The sequence below is a fragment of the Hyla sarda genome, chromosome 5 (assembly GCF_029499605.1).
Source record: "Hyla sarda isolate aHylSar1 chromosome 5, aHylSar1.hap1, whole genome shotgun sequence".
NCBI lineage: Eukaryota > Metazoa > Chordata > Amphibia > Anura > Hylidae > Hyla > Hyla sarda.
Window position 1 is genome coordinate 95,526,976 of NC_079193.1, and position 8,815 is coordinate 95,535,790.

The 8,815-nt window shown below is 37.6% G+C and overlaps 1 long non-coding RNA gene across 1 annotated transcript in view; it reads left to right on the top strand.

The window, feature by feature from the left end:
• The window catches only part of LOC130272571 (uncharacterized), a 3,351-nt gene extending 2,248 nt beyond the window's left edge, over positions 1-1,103 (top strand). Inside the window, exons 2-3 of the long non-coding RNA XR_008843613.1 lie at positions 8-94; positions 976-1,103. This is a non-coding gene — a long non-coding RNA (uncharacterized LOC130272571). The remainder of the gene's footprint in view (positions 1-7; positions 95-975) is intronic.
• Positions 1,104-8,815: the final 7,712 nt, after the last annotated feature.

The following is an 8,815-nucleotide window of genomic DNA, read 5'->3' on the forward strand; positions in this document are numbered from 1 at the left end:
ACGACAGTATTTACCAACCAAATGCATGTTACATCTGACAGCTGCAACCCCAAAAATCATAATAATTGGGGTCCTGTTTAATAAGTTATCTAAGGTAAGTAGATAGGAACATCTTGGAAATTTCCTTTAGCCACTGTTAATTTTACATTCAAAGTATTATTAAAGCGTTACTGTCTGTGCATCATCTGGGGAACAGACATGTCAAGAGATGAGATTGATTGGGGTCTCAGGGCTAAGACCCCCTCCAATTGGCTCCATAGGCAATAATGAAGCCCATATCCTGTAATCAGGTGGGCAGTGCTTTACCCAACTATAACTAAAGATTGGAGGTAGTCTTGGCATTAAGACCCTGGTCAATTTTAACACCTGACAGGTCAATGTGACATACCAAAAGTAAATTTAAATGACAGTAAAATTTAATGGCCTTGATTTATCAATCTGTCTGAGACAGAAACTGGAGTGATTTTCCCAAGCAACCAATCACTGCTCAGCTTTCATTGTACCAGAACTCCCTAAAAAATAAAACATGAGCTGTGATTGAAGAAGTTAAAGGGGTACTCTGGTGGAAAACTTTTTTTTTTAAATCAACTGGTGCCAGAAAGTTAAACAGATTTGTAAATTACTTCTATTAAAAAATCTTAATCCTTCCAGTACTTATTAGCTGCTGAATACTACAGAGGAAATTCTTTTCTTTTTGGAACACAGTGCTCTCTGCTGACATCATGACCACAGTGCTCTCTGCTGACATCTCTGTCCAGAGCAGCATATGTTTTCGATGGGGATTTTCTCCTACTCTGGGCAGTTATTACAATGGACAGAGGTGTCAGCAGAGAGCACTGTGGTCTTGATGTCTTGATGTTACTCTTTAAAGGGGTTTTAAATTGTATGTAACATGTATGTAACATATTTTAAAGACCTTTTTCCCCCTAAATGTACTAACGTATTTTTCGTGTTTTTTTTCTTTTCTCATTTCAGATCCATGTATGCAGAGAACTTCTTCGGATTCAGTCCATCATTCAGTCCATCATTGACTTTTTCTTCTAAAGGGACCTTGTCGTCTGAGTTCTTGTTATGTTCAGGCAATTTGTTCATTCCAATTCCTGTAGCTTGTCGTCCCTTATCGCTGGTTTTTCTTTCTTCTTCTCTGTTAACATATCTTGTCTTTTTATTTCTAAATTATTGTTTTCCTGGCTTATTATCAAATGTTTTATTCTGCCATGTAATTGTTTTTAGATATGTTTTCATCTTTCACATTAGTTGTTTAATGTTTGTTTATCTGTCACCATGGCAACTAAGGTCAGGGATTATTTAGATGTATCTGAAAATGTCATGACATGTGGGCCAGTCAAAGAGCAATCCAAACGCGAAACAGCACAGACGCCCAGAGAGGCAGCCCTGCTATAGCGTATGTCTGTCTCGCACCTGGGATGTGAAACCTGGATCTTCAATAAAGTTGACCGTAGCAGCAATGGTTAGTGCCCTGATCTTTCGTTCTTATGGACAGTGTTTGTGAAGTTCTGTGTACCTTTTGGTCAGGGAGCACCCCAGGCTGTGTGAGTGTAGAATTCTAGGAATTGGAGCATATGTGTCAGTCCTCCACACTGCAATTAATCCAGCATCTCCCCCAATATCTTTCTGTGTATGTTTCACTGCCAATTTTAGTTTGCATCAAATATCCATAACCAAACCTGCCCCATAATCACCCCTGTCCCCTTTCTTTTTTCTTCTAGATGTTGTTGAAGCATAAAACTAGATACTGCTGAGGTGAATGGAAATTGCACCGAAGATACTTTACAGTGATCACGCTAGCTTTCGGCTAGGACTCCACTGAGATTTTTGCCCTGCCATTTTTGTGGCATAAAAACGCCAGAAAAAACGCCAGAAAAACTGCCACAATTTTTCCCTGCATTTTGCCGTTTTTTTCGGCGTTTTTACCTTTGTGTGGAATTTGACTTTTTTGGCCCCTTTTGCGTTTTTTTTTTTACAAAATAGTTGGGTACCAAAAAAAAAAAAAAGGATGTAGTAGGGATGTAAAAATGTATTTAACTAAATGTTTATTTTTTATAACAAAGTTTTAATACATTTTTTTGTAAAGTGTGTGTGTGTTTAACTTTTTTTCTCTTTTTTTTCAAATTTTTTATGTAGTACTACTACTCCCAGCATGGAACACACTGTTCCATGCTGGGAGTAGTAGTACCTGTACTATAGACATATCGCCCCGGGTGTCTGTCTGACACCCGATGTGATCGTTCATTATATAGCAGAGAAGCGGAGCAGCTCTATACAGTGCTCGCACCTCTGCTCTGTACTCTGAGTGATGTTCTATTCATATTTTCCGCCCAGAGCTGTGATTGGCCAGATGGTTGCAGCCAATCACAGCTCTGAGGAAAAGATGAATGAATGAGTGGCCGGCCTGGAGTACAGTGCAGAGCAGGAATGCGAACGATGTATACAGTTGCTCTGCATCTCTGCTATAGACAGGACGATCACAGCGTGTGTCAGTAGTGACACCCGCTGTGATGTGTCCTTTAACAGTCACTACTACTCCCAACATGGAGCACACTCTGCTCCATGCTTGGAGTTGTAGTACCTGCATTAATAGACAGATCACAGCGAGTGTTATTTCTGACACCTGCTGCGATCTGTCTATAAATGCAGGTACTACAGCTCCCAGCATGGAGCAGAGGGTACTCCATGTTGGGAGTAGTAGTACTTCTAGTTAAGGGAAGATCACTGCGGGTATCACTCCTCGTATAATGTATGGATGCAGCGGCCGGCGCTCTCCTATGGTACCCTGCACACCGTATATACAAATTCTGATTTCTCACAGAGAGCTGTGATTGGCTGGAACCATCTGACCAATCACAGCACTCTGCGGGAAATATGAATATGTGTATATATACATCAGTTGAGGGGACCAGAGAAGAGCGGCCACCCATCTATACATTATACAGGAGGATCACAACGGGCGATCTGTCAATAAGTACAGGTAACTACTACTCCCATCATGGAACAGTGCGTTCCATGCTGGGAGTAGTAGTACTACCTAAAAAATGTAAAAAAAAAAAAAAAGTGAAAAACACCCACACACTACATTTTAATTATAGTCGGCTACATTTTTAGTGCTTTACCCGCTCACATACATTGATCCCTGTTTAACAATTCATAAACATTTCATTATAAAAAAGATACATTTAGTTAGGTACAATTTTTTCCATCACTACTGTATCTTTTTTATAAAAAATTTTTATGGTACCCTACGAAATTTTAATAAAAAAGGTATCTCCATAATTTTTTGGGATCGCTAAAGTCCAAAAAAGAATAAAAACCGCCTGCAAAAAACGCAAAATTTAAAACCAACATGGCGTTTTTCTTGGGATTTTGCTCTCCCATAGAGAAATGGGATGAAAACGCCACGATTTTAGGGCAAAAAATGCCAAACTAGGTTTTGGCAGGCGTCTTGAAAATCCAGCCTCTGAGCCCGAAATTACTGAAAAACGCCAAAAGGATTAAAAAAAACTCCAAACTGAAAAACGCCAAGTGAATCTGGCATTTTGCAGATTACCAGTGACTTGCAGCTAAGATCTGGACTCGGCGTTTTTTCACTGAAAAAACGCCGTGTGGGAAAATTGGCGTTTTTTGACGACGTTTTTGCAAAAAAAAACCTCAGTAGAGTTCCAGCCTTCTTGTAGTACACAACTGATTGATCCTTAAAAGAAAAAAAAAAAGATAAAATAAATAAGGCTACTGATGGATTTTTTTCACCTGATGGGCCTCAGTCAAGGTCACTTGTGGGTCACAATGCGACTCACTTTACTGACCTTAGGTGAAACGCAGCACGATCTCTGCAGTGTGACATAGTGATCATTATTTTTTGAAGCTAAAGCCTAAAATCTGTTTAGATATCAATAATTCCCATGAAAACTACCTCATACTTATAAACAAGACAGGTTCAAGATAGCGTACATAACATACCGTACCCAACAATCACCTGCCTTTACTATTTTTAACTTTTATGATGGCAGATTTTAATGTTATCTGGCAATGTAGGCCGAAAATGTTATGTAAGAGGAGCCTTAAAGCTAGACCAGACAGAAGAAAGATGTGTCAAATATATTACAAGGACTCATGCTGTATGATAAATTTGGTTACACTTTTACCATCCTTATGCCACCTCTTGGTAATATGCTAATATTCTGTGACGTAATTCTAACAAAAATTGACCGATTTAGGCCATGTTGCTTTCAGCAACAACCCCCCAGCCTTCCCCCATCAAAAAAAGCAAAGCAATAAAAAAAAAATCATATTACGGTAATCTGGAACAAGGTTTGTACACAGTCTTTATTTTTTAAGACAAATTGAGAAGGAATTTTGGTGTATTTATCGAAGTAAAACTCTCCAATGTCTTAGCAAATATTAGGCATGCAAATAATTAAACCTGACCTAAATTCTGTTAGTAAAGCTGGAGAATGGACCCAATATGTGTAATGGCTTGTAGCAATATTGAACTGGTTGAATAAATGTAATTAAAGTATTATTAACTGTGCCAGACATTAAAAGCAAAGTGAGACAACAGTGATAAAAGAGAAAGGATTGCATTATCACCTCCCTTGATATTTATGCTTTCAACTCCTGTTAGCTTATTTATGTAGCCATTCATCGTCATGATAATGATGCCGAGTTTTGTTATGTTTGCATGAAATTTTATTATGTTTTGTATTTATTTCTTTCGATAGCTTGTCATACCGCATAATTCAAGATGTCTATGCCCAATGAATTTTAATAAGATCATTAAAATAATTATCAAACACTATATCCTTCCACACCGCTTATATTGTGATTAAACAGTCCAACCATGATGTTGGCGGAATGTAACGTGACAGTAATAATTTAACTGAGCTACTGTATATATAAGTAGATGCACGCACCATTATCCAAAAATCTGTTCAATCCCAAAGACCTCATAAAACAGAAATCTAGTGATGACAAGCAGCAGACAGAACCAATGCTCTAGGACTTGGTAGATAATTTCTTGTAATGTTTCCATCAGGACACAGTAAAAATATGGCACATTTTTTGGTAATGTATAAATTGTAATATAATGGGAAAATTGTAGTGCTAACCATGACTCCTTGTGCCATCTAACCAACATAATATAAATTATTATAAATTTACAACATTTTTATTTATGGAATAAAGAAACAAATTCAATAAAGACCAAGGCTGGGTTTACGTACTGTATAATATTTTGGTCAATATTTTTAGGCACAACTAGGAGTGGGTTCAAAACGCATAGGTGTAATTCTTTGCATTAAAGTTTTCTTCGTGTTTGCTTCATGCCTGGTTTCACCTAAAAATACTAACAAAAAATATTGACTATAATGCTGGCAAAAATACAATGTGCCAACCCATCCACAACTCGAATATATATTCAAATAAAGATATATTACAAAATGAATCAGTATAGAATTATGGACCTAAAATGACAGATTTTTCAAAGACATACATTCAAATTTAATAACTGCTCTTTAAAGTGTACCTAAATGTTCAATAGACTTCTGACATGTCAGAGTGACATGTCAGACATTGTGATCAGAGGGGGTCCAGGTGCTGAGACCCTCACCAATCACTAATACAAAGGTGCAGAAGAGCTTGTCTGTGTGCTGTGCCCCTTCTCTATGGAAAGTTGTGTGCATGGTGTACACAATAATGAAAGTCTAATAGTCTTTTAAGTTCATAAACCGTGGGCTCAGCTTTTTCCTAGTGATTAGTGAACGCCTCAGCCCATGGACCTCCATCGATCACAAATTCTCACATGTTAGTATAGCATGTCAGAAGTTTGTTTTAAGTTTAGATACACTATAAAGTTAGCACCTGCAGGCTGCCATGGCTCAAAAGACCTTATTCCCATCTCCATCAACATCTACTGCACTGCTTTTCAATAAAGGGCCACACCATCATGGTTTCTTTATACATTTTTATGATAAATAGTGGACTTGCTTCGTGATGGTGGATCAACATGGCATTGGACAAACCAAACCAAGAAGTAAGGTCTTCAAAGTTAAATTTCCCAGAATGCGACACGTTTCACAGCACTGCTGATGAAGCAGCCAGCTGTGCTGCGAAACACGTTACATTCTGAGTAATTAAACTTTAAAGACCTTACTCCTTGGTTTGGTTTGTCTAGCGCCATGTTGATCCACCATCTCTAAGCAAATCCACTATATATTTTTTGTCTAGTTCAGTGAAGAGGCTGCAGGACACCTATACTCTCATGCTATTTCCATGGTTGTGTATGGGGTACACAACCATTTTTTGTAAGCACATCCCTTACCTTTTGCCCCTCCACAATTTATCGATCCAAGCATACTATGTCTTTTTGTTTTAGATTATACATTTTAAGGCTGGATCCACAAATCCATTGCATAAGGATTATTTTTTTTTGAGTTTCAAATAACCAAAATTTATGTGAAAACTTATGCAAAAATGGCTCATCGGACTTTTCCACACTTCTCTGCTTAATGGTTTTAGAAGCAGATAGAAACATGTAGAAGGATACTTTTTCCTATCTGGCTTCTAGATCAGTGCCTTAACTGACATGTACGATGCTATTAACAATAATGCGTTTGGTTCTGGTATTTGTTTCTGTATGGGCGTTTTAGTACCACAACGAAGATTACTTTGTTGGATTTCCATATATATCATTCTGTTCTAAGAGAATAATCTAATAATAAGATGTAAACATTCATTTAAGGAGTATACAGCAGCCAAGACCAAGATTCCAGCCAAATTATTTCCAGATGTTTTTCTCCAATCATAACTGACAAGTAAAAGATACCAAAAACAAAGAAACAAATATATGTGTGTGTGTGTGTATATATATATATATATATATATATATATATATATATATATATATATACCAAAAATAGAGGAGGGAGCCGGCACTGTAAACAGACTTCAAGTCCTGGGTGGGTGCTCTGCTTCAATAGGTTCAAACTCCAAATCTTCTCAAAGTACAGTCCAAAAAAGATAAGCGGCACTCCAAAGTACAAAGAAACAGTGTATTTATTCACCCATTAATTAATGCGACGTTTCAACCTCACAATGAGATCTTTCTCAAGCAATGTATCTGTGTTACATCACTTCCTTATATATGGTCAACCATAGTGACATCACTAATTCATTTGCATCAATTAAATATAAAAACATAACAATACAGATGCATATGTACAACAATATCTCAATATATACATAACATAAGTGTACAGTGTCCATATAGATAATACATAGGTGCCGATCCTCATATACAAACATATAAAATGAAAAATGCGGCATGTAACCAACACACTACGTCATCCAGGGGGGTAATACCCCACCTACATAGCCATGTGTCACACACCTGATTCACAGCTTCATCCACGCGTCCTCTGTTTGAAAACATAACTGGTGCGCAAGTCCGGAAGTGCGCTGTGTTCCTAGCGCGCACTTCACTGACTTCCTCCGTGCGGATCTCTGTTTGTTATGTGCGCATTATATGTTTGTATATGAGGAACGGCACCTATGTATTATCCATATAGACACTGTACACTTATGTTATGTATATATTGAGATATTGTTGTGCATATGCATCTGTATTGTTATGTTTTTATATCTAATTGATGCAAATAAATTAGTGATGTCACTATGGTTGACAATATATAAGGAAGTGTTGTAACACAGATACACTGCTTGAGAAAGACCTCATTGTGAGGTTGAAACGTCACATTGACTTAATGGGTGAATAAATACACCTTTTCTTTGTTCTTTGGAGTGCAGCTTATATATATATATATATATATATATATATATATATATATATATATATACAGAAAAAAGGATAAGTTAGCCAGAACTACTGGCACCAAACTACTATATGGACCTGGCGTACAGGTGCACACTGCTAAATATACAGCAACAGAACAATACAGCAGCACACTGCTAGCACAATGATACAGATAAAACATGAACTGCTATAGCAATTCATGTTTTATCTGTATCATTGTGCTTGCAGTGTGCTGCTGTATTCTTCTATATATATATATATATATATATATATATATATATATATATATATATATATAGATAGGTATATATATATATATAGACAAAGAATAAGTCAGCCAGCACTTTAGTTGATACCAAACTATTATATGGACCTGGCCTACAGGTGCACGCTACTAGGCTAGATATACAGCAACAGAAGAATGCAGCAGCACACTGCCAGCACAAGGATATAGGTGCAACATGAATATGCAGTTAAAACATGGAGAGCTATACAGCTATGGTGTAATAGATGCAAATGTGAAACTATGAAATAGTGAGGCACTTAGCTCGCAAATTTGTCTCCGCCGGCGGTCAAATAGCTTGGACCGTCCCACCGCGATAAGGTAGCCTCCTGGGACGGACCCTACTCTGTGAATATGCCTCTGTGTGAACAGTTCAGTAAGCATGGTAGGATCTGGAACATCCAAGCCACCTTATATACACACCTGATAGAGGTGGGTGGGGTGCAAGGCCAACATGGAGGTAGCCACTCCCCCGTATGTGCAATACAGACAAAGAATAAGTCAGCCAGCACTTTAGTTGATACCAAACTATTATATGGACCTGGCCTACAGGTGCACGCTACTAGGCTAGATATACAGCAACAGAAGAATGCAGCAGCACACTGCCAGCACAAGGATATAGGTGCAACATGAATATGCAGTTAAAACATGGAGAGCTATACAGCTATGGTGTAATAGATGCAAATGTGAAACTATGAAATAGTGAG